Raw genomic sequence first — 13,237 nt, 5'->3', positions numbered from 1 at the left:
ACACCTATGACCTATAGTTTTTCAAGGCATATTCACAAACACTCTCTTGTTTGATTTAATCTTTGCAGTCAGTCAATAAACATTTATTAAGTGCCTACTAAGTGTCAGGCACTGTGCTAAGCACTGGGGATACAAAGGAAGGGGAAAGATAGTACTTTGCCCTCAAGGAGCTCACAGGCTAATGGAAGCGACCACATGTAAATAACTGTGTATGAACAACATGTATACAGGATAAATTCTTCTGAAGTAATCACCCGAGGAAGGCACTAGAATTAAGGCGGATTGGCAAAGGTTGCTTATAGAAGGTGAGATTTTAGTAGGGGCTTGAAGGAAGCCAGGAAAACCAGGGAGTGGAAGGGAGAAGGGAGAGTAGTCCGAGGGTGGAGCAACAGCCAGTGAACATGCCCAGAGTAGGGTGATGGAGTGGCTTGTTCAATGAACAAGGAGGTTAGCGTCACCGAGATCACAGAGTACTCAGGGCCTTATTGGGGGAGGGTAGGGGGTAGGGGCAAGGTTCAAGAAGATTGGAAAGGTCAGGGGGGCCGATTATAAAAACCTTTGAATGCCAGAAGGTTTTATATTCGATCTTGAGTGCGATAGGGAGCCACTGGAGAGTTAGATAGCGCAGGAATGATATCTAGTTAACAAACAAGAAAACCAGATTTAGGAAAATCGAAATGGTGACTCATCTTTTTTGCACAAATCCTGTTGGAGCTATCTAGTGAAGTGAATAGGACCAGGGGAGCAACTTATTCAATGATTTTAATTATCTAAAGGAAAACACTTAAAGTGGTGGAGCAGGGAGTAAAACAAAGGTCTTCTGATTCTTAGGTGAGGGCTATTTTCACTATTCCACACTCCTTAGACATGGTGATATGGCCTTTGGAGTCTTAAAACCTGAATTCAAATCCCTGCCTTGCCAGTGCTTACTTTGGTGATTTGACTTACACCTTCTCTCCAACTGAGGCCTCCTGCCCCTAGGTCCTTATGTCCCTCTGGTTGGAGAGAGTGAGGGAGAAGGTTGATATGTGGGAGCTCCTCCCACATCCTCTACTGTTTGAAGAGGGCAGCCAAGGAATTTTCCTCGTTATTTCTTACCTGGTTGCTTTCTTGGACTTCATCATCGCCAGAAGCTCATCATTCTACAAGATGAAATCAACTTGAAACTCTCACCTCTTCAGATCATTTCTCTACTTGGTTGCATGATTTCATCATGTGTTGGGTAAACCCCAGCTTCCTAACCCTAAATACCCTGCCCCCTTTCAGCTTCGTTTTATGTGTTTTTTCCCTAACGAGATTGTGAGCTCCTTGAGAGCAGAGACTATAGTATCTTATGCGTAGTAGTTCTTAGTACAGGCATACCTCATTTTATTGCACTTTGACTTACTGCATTTTTTACAAATAGAAGGTTTGTGGCAACCCTGAGTCAGGTGAGTCTATCAGCACCATTTTTCCCAACAGTATGCGCTCACATAATGTCTCTGTGTCTCATTTGGGTAATGCTTGCAATATTTCAAACTTTTTCATTATGATGATGATGATGATGATGATGTCTGTTATGATGATCTGTGATCAGTGATCTTTGATGTTACTACTGTAATTGTTTTGGGGTGCCACAAACAGCCCCCACAGAAGATGGTGAACTTGTTCAATAAGTCTTGTGTGTGTTCTGGCTACTCTACCATCTTGCTGATCCAGTCTCTCTCCCTCTCCTCCAGCCTCCCTATTCCCTGAGACAAGGCAACATTGAATTAGGCCAATTAATAACCCTACAAAGGTCTCTAAGTATTCAAGTAAAAGGAAGAGTCAATCAATGGGGCAAACTTTATTGATGTCTTATTTTAAGAAATTTCCACAGTCATCCCAACCTTAAACAACCACCACTCTTGATCAGTCAACAGACACTAACATCAAGGCAAAACCCTCTCCCAGCCAAAAGATTATGACTCGCTGAAGGCTCAGATGATGGCTAGCATTAATGTGCATACTTAATAGATAATAGTATAGTGTAAACACAACTTTTGTATGCACTGGGAACCAAAAAATTCACGTGACTCACTTTATTGCAGTGGTCTGGAACAGAACCTGCAATATTTCCTAAACATGACTGTATCTCCAGTGCTCGCCTGGCATATAGTAGGCATTTGCTAAATGTTTATTGACTCTGGCTCTTTGGCAATTCACTTAACCTCTCCTAGTCTCCCTTTCTTCATCTGTAAAATGTGAGGATTGGACTAGATCACCTCTTTCAGCTCTCAATCTCTGTTCCCATGAAATTCCCACTCTTAAAGAGTTTGGGCAGCTAGGTGGTGCAGTGGATAGAGCGCTGGGCTTAGAATCAGAAAGACTCTTCTTAGCTTTGTGACTCTGAGCAAGACACTTAACCCTCTTTGTCTCAGTTTCCTCACCTGTAAAATGGACTGGAGAAGTATCTTTGCCAAGAAAACCCCAAATGGGGTCACTGAGAGTCAGACGTGACTGAAACAACTCAACGACCAAAGAATTTACCCTATGGTTGGGGAAACAAGACACACAGATGATGAAATGATCCCATGCTACTTAGTATATTAGCTAATCCATTTGAACAAGTTAAAAATACCAACTTGAGGACACATAACTAAACAACAGTTGGTGGGTCAAAGGGTGGAGGTGTCAGTGGACTGGAAGCTCGGTATGATTCAACAGTTTTATGGAAGCCACAAAAGCAGAGAAGTGATAGCCCCACAGTCCTTTGTCCTAGTCATATCAGTCCTGCTGTGTCATCTTTAGTTCTGGGACTAAAGGAGGACATTTCAAGGGGCACATAGCTAAACTGAGGCATACACCACAGTATCAAATGATCTCAGTTAGAAGAGATCTCATAGGTTATTTATTCCAACTCATACCTGAGAAATAATATATTCTACAACATGCCTGACAGGTGATCATCCAACCTTTGTGTGCAGACTTCTGCTGAGGTTAAATCCATGACCTTGGTCCTTTTCCACTTTGGGATAACTTTAATTGTTAATAACTTTTTCCATATATTCATGGAAACTTTTCTGCATTCAAGATGCTCATTATTTCTGTGGTATGTTCAGTCATTTTAGTCGTGTCCAACTCTTTGTGACCACACTTGGGGTTTTCTTGGCAAAGATTCTGGGGAGTGGTTTGCCATTTCCTGCTCTAGCTCATTTTACAGATGAGGAAACTGAGGCAAACAGGATTAAATTACTTGCCCCAGGGTCACACAGCTAGTAAGTTCATGAGGTCAGGTTTGAACTCAGGAAAATGAGTCTTCCTGATTCCAGGCCTAGCACTCTATCCACTGAGCCACCCAGCTATCCAATCATCATTTCTGACAGGACAATAATAACCCATCATGCACCACAACTTATTTAGCCATTCCCCAACCAACAGACGTGAGTTTTGTTTCTAGCTCTTTGCCACTGCAAAAGTACTGCCATAGATATTTTGGCATAAATAGAACCTTTCTTTTTGTCAATGACCTCCTTGGGCCATATGCCTAGCAATGAGTCTCTGTGTCAGAGGGTATGGATATTTTAACCATTTTATTTGCGTAATTCCAAATTGCTTTTTAGAATGGTGGTATTGATCCACCAACAATGCGTTAGTGTACTAGACTTCCTTTAAGACTCAGCTCAAAACCTACCTGCTACAGGAGGACTTTCCTGCTCTCCCAGATGTCAATACCTTCTCTTCAGATGACAATAATAATAATAATAATAACTAGCATTTATATAATGCTTTTAAGGATTGCAAAGCACTTTACGAATATTGTCTCATTTTATCCTCACAATAATACTGGAAGATAGGTGCTATTATAACATCTCTATTTTATAAATGGGGAAACAGACCGAGAGATTAAGTGATTCTCCCAGGGTTACACCCCTAGTAAATGTCTGAGGCTGGATTTGAACTCAGGACTTCCCCGTACTCTGTACATATCTTGCATGCTCCTAATTGTTTCTCTCCCCCTACCCTCCACTAGGCTATATACTGCTTGAGGGCAAGAACTAGCCTTTTCTTTGTGTCTTCAGAGGTTAGCACATTTACTTGGCACATAGTAATTGCTTCCCAGATTCTTGTTGACTGATTTTACAACTCCTCTAACATTGACTATTCTCCTCATTTGTCACCTTTGCCAATTTTCTGCATGTAAGATGAAACTTCAGGGTTGTACTAACTGTTGTTCAGTCACTTCAGTCGTGTACAACTCTTCATGACCCCATTTGGGGTTTTCTTGCCAAAGATAAAGGAGCGGTTTGCCATTTCTGTCTCGAATTTGTTCTAGAGTTTTTCCGGGAATCAAGGAAGTAAGGTTCACTGGACTTTGGGCTGTAGACCATGCCCTCTTCCCTTTTGTGAGAATAGGAACAATATTTGCCCTTCTTCAGACCTGAAGCACTTTGTCCATTCTCCAGGGTCTTTCAAAGATCGAGCGCAGTGGCTCAGCAATCACTGACAGTGTCTTCAGCACTCTGACATCAAGTTCATTTGGGTGACTTGACCTAATCAAGTGCTCTCTCATTGTCTCCTTCATTGTCCTGGGTACTAACTCCCAATAAGGACATTTCTGTTCTGTTCTCTCTAGTCCAAAACATCATTGTCTCGAGCAGAGAAGACAAAACCAGATAAGAGTTGAGGATTTTTGACTTCTCCTCATGCGGTATCATCATCTCATTTACTCTGAGCAGCTGTATTATCTCTGCTTTGATCTTCATCTTTTCTCCAGTAGAGCATACAAATAAAGTTATTGTTTAAAAAAATTCTTTAGCATCTTATATCAATTTCAACTCATTCTGAGCTATAGAGCTTCTGACACTATTCTCATAGCACTTAATGAGGGCTTTTGTAATTATTTTTTTATTCATCCTCTGTTATCCTACATTGCTTCCATATTCCTTAGATGTCTTTTAAAAATCTAACTTCGTTGATGGTACACCCTCTCACTGGCCTTTTTAGACACTGCAGCCCTCTCTTCCTTCTAATTAAAATATTTTCTCCAAATTGCCATTTTATTAAAGTTTAATTTATGTCTTTTGTTTTTATGCATGGTTATGTTCAAACATACCCATTTTCTCCCCTACCAGTGAGTCTTTCCTTTTCACAAACAAATAACAACAGCTATTAAGCAAAACCACCGATGAATCTACCGCATCTGATAGCCAATACAATATTATTCACACATAATTTTTCACGTCGTCATGAAAGGAAGGAAATACGCTGACTCATCTCTTCCTTGGGGCCATATTTGGACATAATAACTACACAGCATTTACTTTCATTTTATTGTTGTTTTCATTTCCACTATTGTTACATTGTTGTCATTATGTATACTGTATTCGTGGTTCTTCATCTGTTCATTGAAGTCTTCTAATGTTTCTCTAAAAATCTCATACTCATAATTTCTTATGGGACAATGATATTCTATCACATTAATATACCACAATTTGTTTATTAATCCCCCAATCAATGGGCACCCATTGTATATCCAATCCTTTGCTACCACCAAAAGTGCTACTATCAATACCTGAGTGTATAAGGGATCTTACTTTCTATCCTTTACTTCCTTGGGCCATATGCCCAGCAGGGGGATCTCTGATACAAAAGGCATAAACAGGTTAGTTACTATTTTTTCACAATTACAAGTCATTTTCAGTAAAAGTTAAACCAATTCAGAATTTCACCAACAAATGTATATTAGTATGCCTGTCTTTCCATGACTCTTTCAGCATTGACTATTTTCCTCTTTTGTCATCTTTTCCAATTTTCTTAAGGTGAGGTAAAAATCATAGAATTGTTTAAGTTTGCTTATTTTATTATTGGTGATTTGGAACAAATTTTCATAAGTTTGCTAATAATTTTCAAATCTTTTGAGTACTCTTTATATCCTTTGTCCACTTGTCTACAGGGGGAAACTCTTGCTATTATGTTTCTGTTAATTCTTTATATATCTTGAATATCATATTTTATCAGAAATATTTGATAAAAATATTTTTCCTAAATGATAGTTTTCTTTCTTGATTTACAATCATGTTGATTTTGTTCATGCAAAAGCTTTTCCATTTCATGTAATTGAAATCATCTCTTTCATCTTTTGATATCTCCTCTATCTCTTGTTTAAGGATTCTCTCAAAGCTTGAGTTGTGAAAGGTACCGCCAGCCATTTTCCTCTAATTTTTATAACAATAAGACCTTTTACATTTAAGTTGACTATTCATCTGTGGCTTATTGGGGTATATAATTGTGGTATATAGAAGATGCTGGCCTAAATCCCCTTTTATTTATTTATTTATTTGCTAACCTGCTTTCCAGTTTTGTCAACAGTCCTTGTTAAATTGGAAATCCTTTTCCAATGTTCTTGGGTTGGTTAAATGCTGGAGTATTAGATATGATTGTTTTACAAATGTTCATTCTTGAGAGATTCCCATGCTTTCTGGACTAACTTTAGTATAAATTAAGTCCTAAGGGATTCTAATTTTAAACTTTTTCTGAATTCTTTATAATCTACTATACAAAAATTTAGTATAATCATGAATCATAAGGAATGTCTACATATCTAGGGGAGATGGAACCCATTAGAGCAAAGGTTCTCAACCTCTTTTGGTTTCAGGACTCCTTCACACTCTTAAAAATTGCTCTTTTACTCTTTTGAAAATTATTTAGGGCTCCAAAGAGCTTTTGTTTATTTGGGTTATCTCTATCAATATTTACCATATTCAAAATCAAAATAGGTAAATTTATAAATATGTTTATAATTCATTTAAAATAACAATAATAAGCCCATTAAATGCTAACATAAATAATATATTTTATGAAAAATAGCTATATTTTCAAAAGCAAAGCAAATTTAGTGAGAAAGGTGGCATTGTTTTTACTTATTTCATAAATCCCCTTAATGTTTGGCTCAATAGAAAAACAACTGGATTCTCACATCTGTTTCTGCATGGAATCTATTGCAATATGTTGTTTTGGTTGAATTATATGAACAAAATTTAGCCTCATGCAGACATGTAGTTGGGGAAAGAAGGGGCATTTTAATAAGTAAATAGTATGTTAGTATTATTATAAAAATGGTTTCGACCTCAAGTAACCCCTGAAAAAATCACCCTTTCTGAACTACTGCACTAGGGGAAAGGATTTCTTGATGTTCTCCACAAAGGAGAATAAAGATTTTTTTCTTTTTTTTAGCAGGGGAGAAGGGTTGCTGTTTTATTTTACTCTCTCTGATCTCAGGCACAAGTTCTTACTTCATTTTTTGGGGTCAGATGAAATAAAACTTGTTCTAGATTTATCATTTTGTCAACATGAATACTGGAAGTCTTCTTCAGAAAGCCAAAAAAAAAAAAGCCAGATAGTGACATTCTCATGGGCTTCTTTGGTTAGGGTCATGAACTAGGGAGGTTCCAGGAGAGGCACCTCTCAACAATTTTACTCATATTTTGTATATTGGTGTCTAAGACTATGAAATTCATTATTGGCTCTTTTTTTTAGGTTTTGTCTCCTATGTATTTCTAGACATTTCTACTTATATCCTTCCCACAATATAGCTATCCTGTATAGTATCTATTTTGATATGTGTTGTTCTCTTTTCCTTTTCTTCTGTTTAAAGCACTTTAAATTAGATTTTCATAACACTATGTAAATTCTTACCTGCCTTATTAAATATGATCTATCTCTAGGCAAAACCCCATCATTTCCTTATTTTAAGCTGTTGTCCAGAAATCACAAACTTGTTCTCAGATTCCATCTCCCTCAGGATGCTAGGTTCTGATCATCTGGTTCTGACTTACCTTGCCTGAAACCAGGCCTTCTTGTCACTTCTTGGCCATTTCTAAATCCCATTGCTATGTGTGTACTCTTCCCCCCAACTCCTACCCACCAAACTTTCTAGCTCCTCTTTATACATTGTCTTCTCCCATAAGGAAGTAAGCTCCTTGAGGTCAGACTGTCCTAGTTGCCGGTATTTATATCTTCAGTATTTAGCACTGTGCCTGGAACTTAGGAAACCCTTAAAAATATTTATCATGCATTCAATTCAATTGCTTACTTCTCAAATCTGCCTTTCTCTTCTTATGCCTTTGCCATAAATTGACAAGGTTAATGAGAATATCACTTGTATCCCTGATGTCTTCAGTTTCTTTCCCAAGACTTCAAAAAACTTAAAAATACTAAATTCCTTCTGAAAATATCATTGGTGCCCATATGAATCACCAGAGGAGAGAGAGGAGAGAAATCATAGGGTTTGATAAGTCTTGAGAAGTTCTTAAACGAATCTTAAGGGCAGCTAGGTGGCACAGTAGATACAGTATTGGGCCTGGAGTCAGGAAGACTCATTTTAGTGAGTTCAAATTTGGCCTCAGACATTTCCTAGCTGTATGACTCTGGACAAGACATTTAACCTTGTTTGCCTCAGTTTCCTCATCTTTCAAATGATCTAGAGAAGGAAATGGCAAACCACTCCAGTATCTTTGCCAAGAAAACTCCAAATGGAGTCACAAAGAGTTGGACATGACTGAACAACAACAAAGTGGTTCTTTTTGTGTCTTTTTTGTGTGTACTGAGGAGAGAGTAAGCCTCTCATTGTTAATACAAGGTCAACAAATAGCTGCCTCGGTAACCCTCAGCAGGGAATCTCCAAAAGCATATTTATCTCCTATTCCTCTGACTTTCAATGGATGATCCTCCTCAGAGTGTTCCTCCTCAATTTTGGGAAAAGATTTATCCCAATTACTTTGCTTAGAGTGGCATTCACCTTTTTACTTCATTTTCTCCCTTGTATCTTATTCTTTCTCTCTTCCACTTCCTGATAAAGGATAGAATTTCCTTCTCTCTTCAGATATGTTTGGCTCCTCCCCCCCTTTAAAAAAATTAAAGTCCTTCCATTTTAAACAAATATTTTGGTTTCCCTAATAACCTGGAGAATGAAAAGCTATTCCCTAAGCCCCTTTATCTACTTTTCTAAGATAGCAACTAACTCACAATTTGAGCATAAATAACAATTCTGAGAATTCTGGCATCTCATCCACATAGGTCCAGCTTCCACAAGTGTAGATCATAACTCAACCATGCCTTTTCTTCCTGTGTGATTATATCCAAAATCTTCCCACAAATCCTCCATAAAAGATCCCACTCAAGTGGACAGTTTTCTAAATAAAGTAAGCAATGAATAATTGTTGGCTTGAATTTGAAGGATAATCTAATCTGTGGAAACTCCATTAACATTTATGTGCATTGCCAATAATTAGCACTTCATAAGTGATTGAATTGAAGGAAAGGAAAGGAAAGGAAATAGAAGTCACTATCTGGAATTGATGATTCAAACTCAGTTCTCAGTATCAAGGAAGTTCTTTAGTGATGTGAAGTTCCATTCATTATCAAGAAGATAGCATGCAACCTTATATTACATCTTTTGGGATCAAAGGAGATTGATTTAAATTGTAGTAGGAAAGATGAATGTAAAGAGCATATTGAGAGGGATGGGGTGGTGGGGCTACATTTCTAGGTTATCATGACCAAAACCATTAATCTCCTGGTGGCCAGCTTTCTGACAATGATCTTCTCCACTCTTAGGTAGGATGGTCATCAGATAGTAATCATACAGTGCATTGCTAGACCTGTATGCAAAGCCATGCTAGCTTAGTAGAATACATTAGAGCTTGGGCTCTGCAGACATAGCCTCCCAGGGTCACCTCCATACCACAATAGGCATGAGAATAGGACTTTACTGAACACTTTATTGGACACTGTGTAAAAACTGGGTCCCTGAAGTCTCTGAGAACTTGGACATATGTGTCCCATGCTACTTTTTCCAGGTTCAATTGTTCTTGTCTCATATAGCTAGTCATGAAATGTTGGCTTGAGCCCCTATCCTTTATAACAATTTCTATTATCAGACCATAAGAGAGACACATCCAATAGCAAAAGTATTTAATTAAGAAGTGAAACAAGGTAAAAAAACAAGATGTTCTCCAAAACAAAAGGACGCAGCTTCCTGACACTCTTAGATGGGGATGAGCTAGAAATATCCTAGGGAAAACTCATATGAGGATAAGAAAATTCAGTTGTCCCCATCTCTTCTCCACATAGAGATCTGTTAGCCATTTGGAGCAGGCCGGAATCTGCTGGATCCTCTTGACTTTGCTCTGTTGTTCTTCATCCTTTGTTGTTGTTGCTTTAAAAATTTGTTTGGTATTTTATTTTTCCCCACTTACATGAAAAACAATTTTTAACATTCATTTTTAAAAGTTTGAGTTCCAAATTCTCTCTCTTCCTCCCTCTTCAGCCCCTCACACCCATTGAGAAGGCAAGCAATTTGATATAGGTTATACATGTGTAGTCATGCAAAACACTTCCATAATAGTCATGTTGTGAAAGAAAACATGGACAAAAAAACTCAAGAAAAATAAAGAAAGTGAAAAAAAAAGTATGCCTCAATCTGCATTCAGACACCGTGGGGATGGATAGCATTTTTCACAAGTCCTTTAGAGTTGTCTTGGATGGTTGTATTGCTGATAATAGCTAAGTCATTCACAGCTGATCATCCTACACTCTTGCTGTTACTTTGTACACAGTACATTTCACTTTGCATCGGCCCATGTAAGTTCAGGTTTTTCTGAGAGCATCCTGCTCATCATTTCTTATAATACAACAGTATTCCATCATAATCACATACCACAATTTGTTCAGCCATTCCCCAATTGATGGCCATCCCCTCAATTTCTAATTCTTTGCCCCCAGAAAAGAACTGCTGTAAAGGTTCTTGTACATGTAGATCATTTTCCCTTTGATTTCTTTGGGATATAGACCTCGTAGTAGCATTGCTGGGTCAAAGGTTATGCACACTTTTATAGCCCTTTGGGCATAGTTCCAAAGTGTTCTCCAGAATGGTTGAATCAGTTCAGAACTCCACCAACAATGCATTAATGTTTCATCTTTTTTCCACATCCTCTGTCAACATTTGCCTTTTCTGTCCTATTAACCAATCTAATGGGTATGAGATAGTGCCTCAGAATTGTTTTAATCTGCATTTCTTTAGTCAATAGTGAGTTAGAACATTTTTTCATATGGCTATAGATAGCTTTGATTACTTCATCTGAAAACTAATTGTATCTTTTTTTAGTGTTTTGCTTTGTTTTATTATTTTTTTAAATTTTCTAATTCTTTGTGATACTGGAATATATATTTGCCATCTGTGGGTCTCAGTTTCATCCTTTGTAAAAGAAGCTTTCTTGCTTATCTTCCTTTAGCTTCTCTATTCACGGTAGGACTCCATTCACAGAACCTAGTGGTAGACAATCCTTTTCATGCTTCTCTTGATTCTTGTGTTTGAAAGTCAAATTTTCTATTCAGCTCTGGTCTTTTCACTGAGAAAGCTTGAAAGTCCTCTATTTTATTGAAAATCCATATTTTGCCTTGGAGCATGATACTCAGGTTTGCTGGGTAGGTGATTCTTGGTTTTAATCCTAGCTCCATTGACCTCCAGAATATCATATCCCAAGCTCTTCGATCCCTTAATGTAGAAGCTGCTAGATCTTTTTGTGTTATCCTGATTGTGTTTCCACAATACTCAAATTATTTCTTTCTGGCTGCTTGCAATATTTTCTCCTTGATCTGGGAGCTCTGGAATTTGGTGACAATATTCCTAGGAGTTTTCTTTTGGGGATCTTTTTCAGGAGGTGATTGGTGGATTCTTTCAATTTCTGTTTTACCCTCTGGCTCTAGAATATCAGGGCAGTTCTCCTTGATAATTTCCTGAAAGATGGTATCTAGGCTCTTTTTTTGATCATGGTTTTCAGGTAGTCCAATAATTTTTAAATTACCTCTCCTGGATCTATCCTCCAGGTCAGTGGTTTTTCCAATGAAATATTTCACATTGTCTTCCATTTTTTCATTCCTTTCATTCTGTTTTATAATATCTTGATTTCTCATAAAGTCACTAGCTTCCACTTGCTCCAATCTAATTTTTAAGGTAGTATTTTCTTCAGTGGTCTTTTGGACCTCCATTTCCATTTGGCTAATTCTACCTTTCAAGGCATTCTTCTCCTCATTGGCTTTTTGGAACTCTTTTGCCATTTATGTTAGTCTATTTTTAAGGTGTTATTTTCTTCAGTATTTTTGGGTCTCCTTTAGCAAGTCATTGACTTGTTTTTCATGATTTTCTTGCATCCTTCTCATTTCTCTTCCCATTTTTCCTCTACTTCTCTAACTTGCTTTTCCAAATCCTTTTTGAGCTCTTCCATGGCCTGAGACCAGTTCATGTTTTTCTTGGAGGCTTTTGATGTAGGCTTTTTGACTTTGTTGACTTCTTCTGGCTGTATGTTTTGGTCTTCTTTGTCACCAAAGAAAGATTCCTAAGTCTGAGTCTGAATCTGAGTGTGTTTTTGCTGCCTGGCCATGTTCCCAGCCAACTACTTGACCCCTTGAGTTTTTCATGGGGTTGTGACTGCTTGTAGAGTAGAGAGTACTTTGTCCCAAGCTTGAGGGGCTGCTCTGTTGTTTTCAGAGCTATTTCTACACAGCAAACTCTGCCACACCAGTGTCCCTCCTCCCCCAAGAACTGCCAACCTGGACTGGACTCAGATCTGAGCAGGCTCTGCACTCCTGCCCTGATGAACCATTTAATTCTTCCCACCAGGTGGGCCTGGGGCTGGAAGCAACTGTAGCTGTAGTTCTGTAGCTGCACCTCCTCTGCGGCCCCCAGTGCAGTGGCCAAACCACGAACTCCTTTCACTCTGTCCCCCGCAACTTTTCCCACTAACGTTTTCTGTTGTTTTTGGTGTTTGTGGGTTGAGAAGTCTGGTGACTGCCACCGCTCACTGATTCAGGGCGCTAGGGCCTGTTCTACCCGGTTTCCAGTTTGGTTGGTGTAGCTGTGGCCCAAGCTGGGCTCTGCTCCACTCCACTCCCAGCTCCATGCATGATTGACCTTACCCAGCCACTATCCAGGCTGTCCTGGGCTGGAGCCCTGCTTCCCTCTGCTATTTTGTGTGTTCTGCAGTTCTAGAATTTGTTCAGAGCCAATTTTATGGGTGCTTGGAGGGTCCTGGGGGAGAGCCCTAGGCAAGTCCTTGCTTTCCAGCTTCCATCTTGGCTCTGCCCCGATTGTATCTTTTGATCATTTATCAATTGGAGAATGGCTCTCATTTTTATACATTTGACTCAGTTCTCTATGTTTGAGAAATAAGGCCTTTATCAGAGATATTTGCTTCAAATTTTTTTTCACAGTTGCTAT

This window comes from Trichosurus vulpecula, chromosome 3 (genome assembly GCF_011100635.1).
Source record: "Trichosurus vulpecula isolate mTriVul1 chromosome 3, mTriVul1.pri, whole genome shotgun sequence".
In the NCBI taxonomy this organism is placed as follows: domain Eukaryota; kingdom Metazoa; phylum Chordata; class Mammalia; order Diprotodontia; family Phalangeridae; genus Trichosurus; species Trichosurus vulpecula.
Note: the sequence above shows the minus strand (reverse complement) of the source record.